Source organism: Protopterus annectens, chromosome 4.part0 (genome assembly GCF_019279795.1).
Source record: "Protopterus annectens isolate FY-2018-M chromosome 4.part0, PAN1.0, whole genome shotgun sequence".
In the NCBI taxonomy this organism is placed as follows: Eukaryota; Metazoa; Chordata; order Ceratodontiformes; family Protopteridae; genus Protopterus; species Protopterus annectens.
The window spans coordinates 1,166,660,923-1,166,675,362 of NC_056733.1; the positions used below are offsets into that span (position 1 = coordinate 1,166,660,923).

The 14,440-nt window shown below is 45.1% G+C and overlaps 1 protein-coding gene across 3 annotated transcripts in view; it reads left to right on the plus strand.

Moving 5' to 3' along the window:
- CPEB4 (cytoplasmic polyadenylation element binding protein 4) overlaps positions 1-14,440 on the plus strand; it is a 982,215-nt gene that overhangs the window by 537,182 nt on the left and 430,593 nt on the right. The window lies entirely within an intron of this gene.

Sequence of the window (14,440 nt, forward strand, 5' to 3'; positions counted from 1 at the left end):
ATCTGCCTGATCATGTTAAAGCAAAATTATTAGATGCTCCATTACAGCATGATACTTTGGTACTAAAGCAGAAAAGGTATTGAAAAAAATGGAGGATAAAGCAAAATCCATGCATACAGTCAAGGATTTCTTACAGGTATAGCCACCCAGGTTTAGCAGGAACTGGCCTTCTAAAAATTGGTCCTTTCCAGTGTCAGACAGACCACAAAGAGGCAGATACAGGCATCCCAGAGGCAGATCTCAGCCCCAAGGCTCATACAGGCCTAAACAATGGGGTGCTCTTACCTCCAAAAGTGGAGAAGACAAATCACAACCTTACAGGAAACAGTCCCAATGACTTTCCTCTGCTAGATCCAAGCACTTTTCTTTTGGCAGCTCCCTTAGGGGAAAACTAGCACTTTTTTCATCAAATTGACAAATGGTTACCAAAGACAAATGTGTCCTGAACATAGTGTCCCAAGACTACAGGTTCCATTTTCACACCCTTCCAAGGTCAAAAGGTATGCCAGACCTGCCACACAATCAATGGGCAGAGGCACAAAAACAAATTACAGCCCTCATGGAAATGAGGGCCATTCAACAAGTACCACAACAAGAGCATGGGCAAGGATTTTACTCTAGACTTTTCCTAGTGCCCAGATAGGACAAAACCTGGAGACCAATACTGGACCTGCCTATACTAAATACATTTCTGGAAGTTCCAAAATTCAAGATGTTGACTCTACAGCAGCTACTGCCCATGCTGGGCAAGAAGTCTTGGCTCGTAACTTTGGACCTAAAAGAGGCATACCTGCATATCCCAGTCAGACAATCTTGCAGAAGATACCTCAGATTCATCGCAGGCTCAATGCATTACCAGTTATCTGCATTGCCCTTTGACTTATCTACTGCACCCAGGGTCTTCACAAAATGCTTGGCACCAGTAATTGCATTTTGCAGACAAAGAGGAATTCAAATATATCCTTACTTGGACGACTGCCTAATTCAAGCAGAGAACAAAGACATTCTTCTAAAACATCTGGTGTTTGTAAAAAGATTACTAATTGGCCTAGGGTACACAGTAAACGAAAAGAAATCAAAATTAGTGCCCTCTCAAGAGATAATATTCCTGGGTGCAAGCTTAAATACAACTGCCCAGATGGCTTATCTCACGCCAGACAAACAAAAGCAACTGACTTCTTACTTCAGGAAATTGGCAACAAAAACCCACTTATCTGCAAGGAAAATCCTGCAGGCCTTCGGTTTCATGGCATCCTGCATTCTACTAATTCCATATGCCAGACTGCATATGAGGAAACTACAATGGTATCTAAAAAGTGTTTGGACTCAGCATTATCACAGCCTGGAGACAGTAATTGCACTCTTTCCCTGCCTGCAACAGGAGATGTCCTTCATGGATGCATCTGCAGTCATAACAAGTGGGTTGTCCTGTCGTCAGGCCGCCCTTCAGTCGGCCGGATTCCAAAGTCCGGGTCCGGCTTCGGCTGATGTCGCACTCCACCCGACGTCATCTCTGTTGGTCTTCGGGTATAAAGGCATCAGCCGACGCCATTTTCCTCAGTCTTTCTTGCCGTGGCGCCAAGCAGAAGCTGTTCGCAAGTGCCGGTCGGTCGGATCCAGAGATTACTTCTACCGAATACTACTTGAAGACTTCTAAAGCTAAGTACCCGTTGGGGACTTCTTGCCTCAGGCGATGTCAGAAAAAGTTAACAATTGTTTAAACTGTGGGAAACAAATACCTCATAAAGATTTCCACTCTTACTGTCTGCCTTGTTTAGGCCCAGCCCATGACGTAGCAGCCTGTTCGCCTGTGCTTCTTTCAACCGACGAACGCTTAGGCGCCGGTCGGAGTTTGCAGAACAGTTTTCGGTTCTGATTTTGCGTACATTATGCCGCCGGATCCTCCGACTACCCAATCTAGCAAAACGCAAAGATAAAGACCGACACTGCGTCCGCGGTTTCGGCCGAAACCATGGTCAAGCAAATCATGAGTGTCTCGGTTTCGCCGAAACCGAGAAAACTGAACAAAGTACAGCTGAACCTATTCCTACAACTGAGGCCCCTGCTACAACTCTTGAAACGACTTCAGAAATTTTACCCACTACGGTGGTTGACTTATCAGACACCATCCCTTGGATGTTTCTACCCCAGCACGTGGTGCTGCTAGGCCTCCAGCAGCCATGTCCATTAAGGCCTTCGCCAGGGCTAAAGCAGCCAAGACTACTAAAACAGTGCCTGTTAAACCACCCACTTCCAGGCCCTCTTCTAGTTCTCAAATGCTTACTTTGGCAGAAGATTTAATTTCTTTAATTAGAGGATCTCAATCTCACCCAGACAGGGCCTCTCAGCCACCAGAGACGTGACCTAGGGCATAGACCCCCGAGCCAGTGTCCTCTGATGATTCTGCTGATGAATCAGACATAACTGACCAGCCAGAGGCTCCCTTCTCCAATTTTGAAGATTCTGATGCTGAAGAATCCATCCCAGCTGCTTCCCCACCAGAAGAATTCTCCTTTGGGAAACCTTGCATGCCATGCGAGAACAGTTCCAATGGCAGCAACAGGATTTTTCAGACTCCAGAAAAAGACTTAGGACTTTTCTGCACCTCCCACAGCACAGGCCCTTAGCTATACCCCTGTTCTCTGTGGTGGATGATGCTTTCAATGATGTTTGCTCCGCTCCAGATTCTTTACCCCAGCCCCAGCCAAACCAGACAGATTTTACAGGGTGCCAGATACTCATCACCACCTTTACAAGGCTCCACTTGCAGACCCAGAAACTATATCCCAGGGCCCCAAGGCAGTAGCCGACCATAGCTAAAAACCCTATTCCTTCTGAAAGGGAAGCAAGGTCATTAGACAGATGGGGTAAAAGGTCTACACTTCTGCTACTCTCTCAGCTAGAGCTTTAAACTGTCAGTTTCACATGTTACAATACCAAGAGTTTATGCTGGATCAGTTAACTAAAAACTAACCACTGATGAATCTCTTGATAAGAAATATGTATTAGAGATGGTAAATAACATACAACAGGTTAGCAACCATTCCTTAAAATGTGGCTATGATGCACTGGAGGCTTCATTTAGATCAGCCATGACAGGCACAGTGATAAGAAGGCATGCATGGCTAAAGGAACAAGCTTTACCGGATCATGTTAAAGCTAAGTTGCTAGATGCTCCTATGGACAAGACAAGTTTGTTTGGTACATCTGCCCAGCAGGTTATGAAGAAAATGGAAGAAAAGGCAAAATCTGTTCAAACTGTTAAAGATTTCTTGCAGGTTCAACCCCAAGGTTTAGCAGGAACTGGCCTGCCAAAATTGGTCCTTTCCTGACTCCACAAAATTTCAAAGGGGCAGGAATAGACGTTCCAGAGGCAGAAACCAATCCAGAGGAGGTGCCTACAGAGGAAGACAGTGGCAAGGTAACAACAGAGGCACAGACACAGCCACTGCCACTACATCAACACAACCACAGTGACTTAACCCTAAATCCGCCTACCAGGGAACAAATAGCAGCTCCTCTAGGCGGAAAGTTAACCTTATTTTCAAAGAACTGGCACTACATAACAAAGGACAAGTGGATTTTACAAACCATAGATCAAGGTTACGGTTTCACTTCCACACTTTTCCAGTCAAAAGAGGAATGCCAAATCTACCTCCAAATCAAAAAACAGAGGCTCTACGCCAGATAATGGAGTTAGCAAACATGAGAGCTGTGGAAAGAGTGCCAACAGCAGAGCAAGGAAAGGGGTTCTACTCCAGACTATTCCTAGTTCCAAGAAAGGAAAAAGTTGGAGACCAATTCTCGACCTGTCCACCTTAAATACATACATCATTGTCCCAAAATTCAAAATGCTGACCCTACAGCAACTTCTTCCCATGCTGGGCAAGGAGTCTTGGCTGGTAACTCTAGATCTCAAGGAGGCATACCTGCACGCCCCATTCGACCAATCTGCAGAAGATACCTCAGATTTCTTGCAGGATCAGAGCACTATCAATTCTCAGCATTGCCTTTGGCTTATCTACTGCCAGAGTATTCACAAAATGCCTGGCATCAGTAATCGCCATTGCAGACTTCAGGGAATTCAAATTTACCCATACTTGGACGACTGCCTGCTACAAGGGGACAACAAAAGCAAGCTGACAACAGATTTACAAAGGGTCATTTACTTGCTACAAGCACTGGGATACACAGTCAATTTACAAAAGTCAAGGCTGATACCATCCCAAACAAGGACATTCTTGGGCGGAATTGGACACAGTAAAACAAATGGCATTCCTGACTACAGAAAAACAAAAGAACTCCCTCTATACTTCTTGGCACTAACAAAACTGAACAAGTTAACAGCAAGAAAAGTACTGCAGGCCTTGGGCTTCATGGCATCATGCATAATCTTGGTTCCATTTGCCAGACTACATATGAGAAAACTACAGTGGTACCTAAAGAATTTATGGTCCCAACACAGACACAGTCTAGAAACAGAAATCCCACTAATTCCATGCTTAAAACAGGAGTTCCTATGGTGGGCTCAGGCATGCCAGTCAAACCCAGGCCTACCCTTTCGCAGATGTCAAGCAAGCCAGACCATCACAACAGACGCTTCAGACCTAGGATGGGGGCCCACATGCTGGACAAATGCGTGCAAGGATTGTGGACACAGGATCAACTCCAACTGCACATCAACCTAAAAGAAATGCTGGCAGTAAAACTGGCAATCCAAAAGTTCAAACCATTTCTCAAAGAGGGCCAGTTGATGATAAGGACAGACAACACCACAGTCATGTGGTACATCAACAAACAGGGAGGCACTCATTCATACCCCCTATGCAGAATGACCTTGGAGCTGTGGACCCTGGCACTCAGCTACAACATCCAGTTACAGGCAATATTTGTACCAGGGAAAGACAATACCCTAGCAGGCATATTAAGCAGAACCACTTCGGATGCCCACGAATGGAAGCTTCACCCGGACATCTTCAAGACCATCTCAAAGAAATGGGGAATGCCACAGATAGACCTATTCGCATCACCTCTCAATCACCAGCTCAAAAAATTCTGCACAAGGACATTCCACCCATTAGCATGGAAAGTGGATTCGCTCTCTTTCAACTGGAAAGACCTAACAGCATATGCATTCCCGCCTCTTCCTCTGATACACAAGGTACTACTGAAAATCAAGGAAGAACGTCCAAGGATAATCCTGATAGCTCCAAACTGGCCAAGACAACACTGGTACCCACTACTGAGGAGCATGTCTCGGAACAATATGTGGACAATTCCCCTGATGCCCTTGATGTTAACGCAGAACAACTACAGCATCATGCATCCAAACCTAAAAACCTTGCAACTGACTGCATGGAACATCACATAGCAGCTATTCCAGAACTTTCCCAAAGAGTTAAAGACATTATTCTTGAAGCACGCAGACCTTCAACAAGAAGGAACTATGCTGGAAAATGGAAAAGGTTTGTCATCTGGAGTATGGAAAGAGGAAAAGATGTGTCAAACATAGATATGCCTAACATTCTGGAGTATCTGGCCGAACTTCTTCATTCAGGCCTGTCCTACTCCTCCATCAAGATACATGCATCAGCTATTTCAGCAGAATACAGCTTTGATACACCTGTTTTTCGCACCCTTTGCTCAGGCAATTCCTCAGAGGAATCAAGAATGTAAAACCTCCAAGGAAACCACCATTACCAGCTTGGGATTTAAACTTTGTGCTAGAAAAGTTGACACTAGCACCCTTTGAACCAGCAGCAACAGCAGACCTACAACACCTGTCATGGAAAACTGCTTTCCTACTGGCAATTACTTCAGCAAGGAGGGTTTCAGAACTACAGGCCTTAATGGCAGTGCAACCCTTCCTAATCTTCCACCAAGATAGAGTGTCCATGAGGACTAATCCTACATTTATGCCTAAGGTGGTATCCAGACTGTCTTTAAACCAGGCAATCCACCTACCTACCTTCTTTCCCAACCCACAAAACAGAGGGAAAGAATACTGCATACCTTGGATGTACATAGACAGCTACGCTACTACTTGGACAGAACAAAAAATAGCAGAAAGACTGACCAACTTTTTGTAGCCTATGCAACAGGAAGGGAAGGAAAAGCTATTTCCAAACAGACAATCTCCAAATGGATAGGAAATTGCATACGCTTCTGTTACTCCTTCCATGGAAAACCAATTCCACAGAACATAAGACCTCACTCTACAAGGGCAACAGCCACTACCACAGCCTTCTTACGAGGAGTGGCAACCAAAGACATTATTGAGGCGGCTACTTGGACCTCCGTGCATACATTTGCCAAGCATTATAATTTGCCTCTATATTCCAGATCCCGAGCAGGGTTTGCCACTGCTGTACTGCAAGGGATCCTAAACACACCATAATCTTTTTTTCTTTTTATCCTCCTCCCCTAGTTGGCTATGGTATTCTACCCACTTGTTATGACTGCAGATGCATCCATGAAGGACATAGTACAGTTTTGTACCTACCATAAATGTAGATGTCCGAACTGGATAGCATCTGCAGTCAGGATTACCCTCCCTCCATCCCCTCTGTGGTACTCCTAGGGTGTTTACCCTTCTAATAGCTAGCTGTTGGGGAGTCTTTATGGTGTATTTGTTTGTGTATATGTACATACATGCTTATTGTTGTGTTTACCTCTATCTATTTGGAAACATTGGCATCTATCCAAATTTTAGCCTGCAAGAGGGCTACTGGCATCTGGGGCAAGAAACACTGAGGAAAATGGCGCCGGCTGATGCCTTTATACCCGAAGACCAACAGAGATGACGTCGGGTGGAGTGCGACATCAGCCGAAGCCGGACCCGGACTTTGGAATCCGGCCGACTGAAGGGCTGCCTGACGACAGGACAACCCACTTGTTATGACTGCAGATGCTATCCAGTTCGGACATCTACATTTATGGTAGGTACAAAACTGTACTTTTCGATGGTGGGCAGAGGCCTGTCACCACAACAAGGGTCTGCCATTCAGTTTACCAACAGCCAGACAGACACTGACAACGGATGCATCAGATTATGCCTGGGGGGCCCATATGGCAGAAAAATGTATTCAGGGCACATGGCCTGCAAACCAGATGCATCTTCACATCAATCAAAAAGAGATGCTAGCTGTTCAAAATGCCCTGACAGCTTTCAAGGACCTGCTTCATCCAGGACAGCTACTGATAGACAGACAATACTACGGTCATGTGGTACATAAACAAGCAGGGAGGTACACATTCCTACCCCCTCTGCAGACAAGCAGTGACCTTATGAGACACAGCATTGACCTATCAAGTTCACCTGCAAGCACAATTCCTGCCAGGAAAAACAAATACACTGGCAGACGAACTAAGCAGAAACCTCATGGATCCCCACGAATGGAAACTGGATCCTCAAGTCTTCAGCATGATAACAAGGAAATGGGGATGCCCAGACATCTATTTGCCTCCCCTCACAATTGCCAATTGCAGAGATTTTGCACAAGGATTTATCACAAGAAAGCATGGAAAGTGGACGCCCTATCCTTCAGCTGGAAGAATCTAACAGTATATGCCTTTCCTCCACTGCCTCTCCTTCCCAGGTACTCCTAAAGGTCAGACGAGAAGTCAAAAATGATACTGATTGCACCAGACTGGCCAAGCCAGCACTGGCACCCAATCCTAAAGAGCTTGTCTCAAGGTACAGCATGGATATTGCCTCAAACTTCTCACTTGTTGACCCAACAAAACAATCTGATTCTGCACAGCCAACTCAGGACCTTAGCTCTGGCAGCATGGCGGATAATGTAGCCATTCAGAACACTCCTCTTTCAAAAACTGTTATGGATGTTATCTTGGAGGCCAGGAGGCCCAGTACCAGAAAATCTTATGCAGAAAAATGGAAGAGATTCTGTTCTTGGAACTAGGAACAAGGCATTGACACTTGTGTACCAAATATCCCTCAGATTTTACAATACCTAACTGAGATGCTGAACAAAGGCCTTTCCTTCTCATAAATTAAGATTCATGCCTCTGCCATTTCGGCCCATTACAATACGGAACCACTTATCTTTTCTCATCCTTTAATAAGGCAGTACCTCAGAGGGACCAAAAACATTAGGCCTCAAAGGAGAGCACCAATTCCGGCCTGGGACCTCAGTTATGTTTTGGAAAAACTCACACTTACTCCTTTCGAGCCAGCCTCAACAGCGGATATAAAATTCTTATCCTGGAAAACAGCTCTGCTCCTAGCAATAACCTCTGCAAGACGAGTCTCGGAGTTACAAGCACTCATGGCTGTGGAACCTTTTTATCATTTTTCATCCAGACAGGGTTTCTCTGAGGACAAACCCTACATTTATGCCTAAGGTGGTGTCCAGTGTGGCCCTCAACCAAACCATTCACTTGCCTATCTTTTTATCCAAATCCACAGAACAAGGGTGAGAAAATTCTGCATTCTTTGGACATACACAGGCAGTTACGCTTCTACTTGGACAGAACTAAAGCTTTCAGAAAGACTGAACAACTTTTAGTGTCATATTCTGCAGGATCACAAGGAAAGGCTATCTCAAAACAGACTATTTCTAAATGGATAGGCCATTGCATCCTTTTCTGCTATTTTCAACATGGCAAATCAGTGCCTAAGGGCATTAGGCCTCATTCTACCAGAGCAGCAGCCACTTCAGCAGCCTTCCTCAGAGGAGTACCAACCAAAGATATCTTAGAGGCTGCAACTTGGAGTTCAGTGCACACCTTCACAAAGCACTACCACTTACCTCTTTACTCTAAATCCAGAGCAGGCTTTGCCACTGCAGTTCTGCAGGACTTCATAGCCTCTCCTAATCCTATTTAGCCCAGCCACCCATCCTCAGCTTTGGGATTCAACCCAAGAGTAATGACTGCAACAGTGAAACACGATGAACATAGTACAGTTGTGTACCTACCATAAATGTAGATGTTTGAATGTATTCACTGTTGCAGTCCAGGTTACCCACCCACCATCCCCCTTTTCTTTGCTGGGACTTCTGTACTTCTATATCCTATACAACCTATGTGGTGCATTTGCTTGTAGATGAAGGAAATTTTATTTTTGTGCATGCATATTTATTGGCATTTTTTTTTCAGCCTACCAACTTGGGGGCACCTGACATCTGGGGCAAGAAAAACTAAATGGTGTCAGTTGCATCTTTTATACCCCTGGCGCACTGACGTCAGGGAAGAGGGGACAGCAACCGACACCTGACCTAGACTTTGGAATTCTGGCCGACTGAGGGTAGCCTGCCAGCAGGATAGCCCAAGGGTAATGACTGCAACAGTGAATACACTCGAACATCTACATTTGTGGTAGGTACACAACTGTACTTTGTGTACTTTTACCATAAATGTAGATGTTTGAGTGTTTTCACTGTTGCAGTCCTGGTTTCCCACCCTTCAGTCCCCTTGTCTCTCACACCTTTCTGTCTCTTACTCACTCCTTACAGGGCTATTGGTATTTACTTTTTACTGGTAGTGTATTTCCCACCATAACTTAGCTCCCTATTTGGGGGGGCTCCTGACATTTGGGGCAAGAAAAACTGATGTAATGGCATCTGCTGCCTGTTTTTATATACCCCTGACGTCACTCCTGGAGCGACAGCAACTGACACAGCAATACTAAGTCTCTGGTATTTGGGCCGACTGAGGGCTACCTGCAGGCAGATAACCCAAGTGTGATGACTGCAACAGTGAATACACTCGAACATCTACATTTATGGTAAGTGCACACAACTGTACTTTTCTGTATTTGAGCCCTGTCTTTTCTGTCATCCTTTACCTGTCTCTAACTACGGGGTTATATGGCAGCAAACACTGTCTGAGCCAATGGAGATGGAACAGGGCATTATGGGTAGAAGGAGGAGCTCGAGAGCTGGTCAAAGTCTAGAATATGCTGTTGCCTCGGATCTGAACCCATACGCTCAGGAAGAATAAAAATAGACAACACGGATGCCTAGATGTCTTTCATGGATGCATCTGCAGTCATAACAAATGGGTTGTCCTGTCGTCAGGCAGCCCTTCGGTCGGCCGGATTCCAAAGTCCGGGTCCGGCTTCGGCTGATGTCGCACTTCACCCGACGTCATCTCTGCTGGTCTTCGGGTATAAAGGCATCAGCCGACGCCATTTTCCTCAGTCTTTCTTGCCGCATGGCTCAAGCAGAAGCTGTTCGCAAGTGCCGGTCGGTCAGATCCAGAGATTACTACTACCGAATACTACTTCGAAGACTTCTAAAAAGCTAAGTACCCCGTTGGGGACTCTTTCTTGCCTCAGCCGATGTCAGAAAAAGTCAATAACTGTTTAACTTGTGGGAAACAAAAAGTCTACACCTCTGCTACTCTCTCAGCTAGACCTTTAAACTGTCAGTTTCACATGATTCAATACCAAGAGTTTATGCTTGATCAGTTAATTAAAAAGCTGTCCTCTGATGAATCTTTAGATAAGAAATATGTATTAGAAATGGTGAATAACATCCAACAGGTTAGTAACCATTCTTTAAAATGTGGCTATGATGCACTGGAGGCTTCATTTAGATCAGCCATGACTGGCACTGTGATAAGAAGGCATGCATGGTTGAAAGAACAGGTCTTACCGGATCATGTTAAAGCTAAGCTATTGGATGCTCCTATGGATAAGGCCAGTCTATTTGGGGAACCTGCCCAGCAGGTAATGAAGCAAATGGAAGAGAAGGCAAAATCTGTACAAACAGTTAAAGATTTCCTACAGGTTCAGCCCCCAAGGTTTAGCAGGAACTGGCCTGCCAAAAATTGGTCCTTTCCTGACCCCACAAGATCACAAAGGGGCAGGAACAGACGCTCTAGGGGCAGAAATCAATCTAGAGGAGGTGCCTACAGAGGACGACAGTGGCAAGGCAATAACCGAGGCACAGACACAACCACTGCCACTGCAACAGGACAATCACAGTGACTTGGCTCTGACTCCGCCTACCAGGAAGCAAATAGCAGCACCATTAGGCGGAAAGTTAGCCTTATTCTCAAAAAATTGGCACTATATTACAAAAGACAAGTGGATTTTGCAAACCATAGACCAAGGCTACCGGTTCCACTTTCACACTTTACCAGCAAAAAGAGGAATGCCAAACCTGCCCCCAAATCAAAAAATAGAAGCCCTGCACCAGATAGCGGAATTAATAAAGATGAGAGCTGTGGAAAGGGTGCCAATAACAGAACAGGGCAAAGGATTCTACTCCAGACTCTTCCTAGTACCAAGAAAAGAGAAAAACTGGAGACCTATTCTCGACCTGTCCATCTTAAACACATACATCATTGTCCCAAAATTCAAAATGCTGACCCTACAGCAACTTCTTCCCATGCTGGGCAAGGAGTGTTGGCTGGTAACTCTAGATCTCAAGGAGGCATACCTGCACGTCCCCATTCGACCAAATTGCAGAAGATACCTCAGATTTCTTGCAGGATCAGAGCATTATCAATTCTCAGCATTGCCCTTTGGCTTATCTACTGCGCCCAGAGTATTCACAAAATGCCTGGCATCAGTAATCGCTCACTGCAGAGTACAGGAATCCAAATTTATCCATACCTGGACGACTGCCTGTTACAAGCGGACAACAAAAGCAAGCTGACAACAGATTTACAAAGGGTCATTTCCTTGCTACAAGCCCTGGGATACACAGTCAATTTACAAAAGTCAAGGCTGATACCATCCCAGACAAGAACTTTCTTGGGCTGAATTGGACACGGTAAAACAGATGGCATTCCTAACTGCAGAAAAACAAAAAGAACTCCCTCTTTACTTCTTGGCATTAACAAAGCAGAACAAACTAACAGCAAGAAAAGTTCTGCAGGCCTTGGGCTTCATGGCATCATGCATAATCTTGGTCCCACATGCCAGACTGCATATGAGAAAGTTACAGTGGTACCTAAAGAATTTATGGTCTCAACACAGACACAGCTTAGAAACAGCAATACCACTAATCCCATGCTTAAAACAGGAGTTCCTATGGTGGGCTCGGGCATGCCAGTCAAACCCAGGCTTACCCTTCCACAACCTTCCAGCAAACCAAACCATCACAACGGATGCCTCAGACCTAGGATGGGGGGCACACATGTTGGACAAATGCATAAGGACTGTGGACTCAGGACCAACTGCACCTGCACATAAACCAAAAAGAAATGCTGGCAGTAAAACTGGCAATCCTAAAATTCAGACCATTCCTCCAAGAAGGCCATTTGATGATAAGAACAGACAACACCACAGTCATGTGGTACATCAACAAACAGGGAGGCACTCATTCTTACCCCCTATGCAGAATGACTTTGGACCTTTGGAATCTGGCTCTCAGCTACAACATCCAGTTACAGGCAATATTTGTACCGGGAAAAGAGAACACCCTAGCAGACATTTTAAGCAGAACCACCTCGGATGCTCACGAATGGATGCTACACCCGGACATCTTCAAGGCCATCACAAAGAAATGGGGAATGCCACAAATAGATCTATTCGCTTCCCCACAAAATCACCAGCTCAAGAAATTCTGCACAAGGACATTTCACCCACTTGCATGGCAGGTGGACTCTCTATCCTTCAGCTGGAAAGGCCTGACAGCATATGCATTTCCACCTCTTCCCTTGATGCACAAGGTACTACTGAAAATCAAAGAGGAACGTCCAAGGATAATTCTGATAGCTCCAAACTGGCCAAGACAACACTGGTACCCATTGCTAAGGAGCATGTCTCGGGAGAAAATGTGGTCAATACCCCTGATGCCTCTGATGTTAACTCAGAACAACTACAACATCATACATCCAAACCTAAAAACCTTGCAACTAACTGCCTGGAACATCACATAGCAGTAACTAATCCAGACCTTTCACAAAGGGTTAAAGACATTATCCTTGAAGCCCGCAGACCTTCAACAAGAAGGAACTATGCAGGAAAATGGAAAAGGTTCGTCATTTGGAGTACTGAAAGAGGAAAAGATGTGTCTAACATAGATATTGCTAACATTCTGGAGTACTTGGCAGAGCTTCTACATACAGGCCTGTCCTATTCCTCCATCAAGATACATGCATCAGCTATTTCAGCAGAATACAGCTTTGATCCTCCTGTCTTTTCACACCCTCTACTCAGGCAGTTCCTCAGAGGGATCAAGAATGTGAAACCTCCAAGGAAACCACCATTACCAGCATGGGACTTGAATTTTGTACTAGAAAAGTTGACACTCCCTCCGTTTGAACCAGCAGCAACAGCAGATCTACAACACCTATCATGGAAAACTGCTTTCCTACTGGCTATTACTTCAGCAAGGAGGGTTTCGGAACTACAGGCCTTAATGGCAGTGCAACCCTTCCTAATTTTCCATCAAGATAGGGTGTCCATGAGAACTAATCCTACATTTATGCCTAAGGTGGTATCCAGAGTGTCTTTAAACCAGGCAATCCACCTACCTACATTCTTTCCCAATCCACAAAACAGAGGTGAAAGAATAATGCATACCTTGGATGTACATAGACAGTTACGCTACTACCTGGACAGAACCAAAGGTAACAGGAAAACTGACCAGCTCTTTGTAGCCTATGCAACAGGAAGGGAAGGAAAAGCAATTTCCAAACAGACAATCTCCAAATGGATAGGAAATTGCATAAGATTCTGTTACTCCTACCATGGAAAACCAATTCCAGAGAACATAAGACCTCATTCTACAAGGGCTACAGCCACTACCACAGCTTTCTTAAGAGGAGTGGCAACCAAGGACATTATTGAGGCGGCTACTTGGACCTCCGTGCATACATTTGCCAAGCATTATAATTTACCTCTATATTCTAGATCCCGAGCAGGGTTTGCCACTGCTGTTCTGCAAGGGATCCTGGCTACACCATAATTAGTATTCCTCCTCCCCTAGTTTGGCTATGGTATTCTACCCATTTGTTATGACTGCAGATGCATCCATGAAGGACATAGTACAGTTTTGTACCTACCATAAATGTAGATGTCCGAACTGGATAGCATCTGCAGTCAGGATTACCCTCCCTCCCTTACCTCTGCGGTATTCCTAGGGTATTTACCCTCCTAATAGCTAGCTGGGGGGGGGGAGTCTCTTATGGTGTATTTGTTTGTATATATGTACATACATGTTTATTTTTGTGTTTGTTTCTACTATTTTGGAAACATTGGCATTTATCCAAAATTTAGCTTTCCAAGAGGGCAATTGGCATCTGGGGCAAGAAACACTGAGGAAAATGGCGTCGGCTGATGCCTTTATACCCGAAGACCAGCAGAGATGACGTCGGGTGAAGTGCGACATCAGCCGGACCCGGACTTTGGAATCCGGCCGACCGAAGGGCTGCCTGACGACAGGATAACCCATTTGTTATGACTGCAGATGCTATCCTGTTCGGACATCTACATTTATGGTAGGTACAAAACTGTACTTAA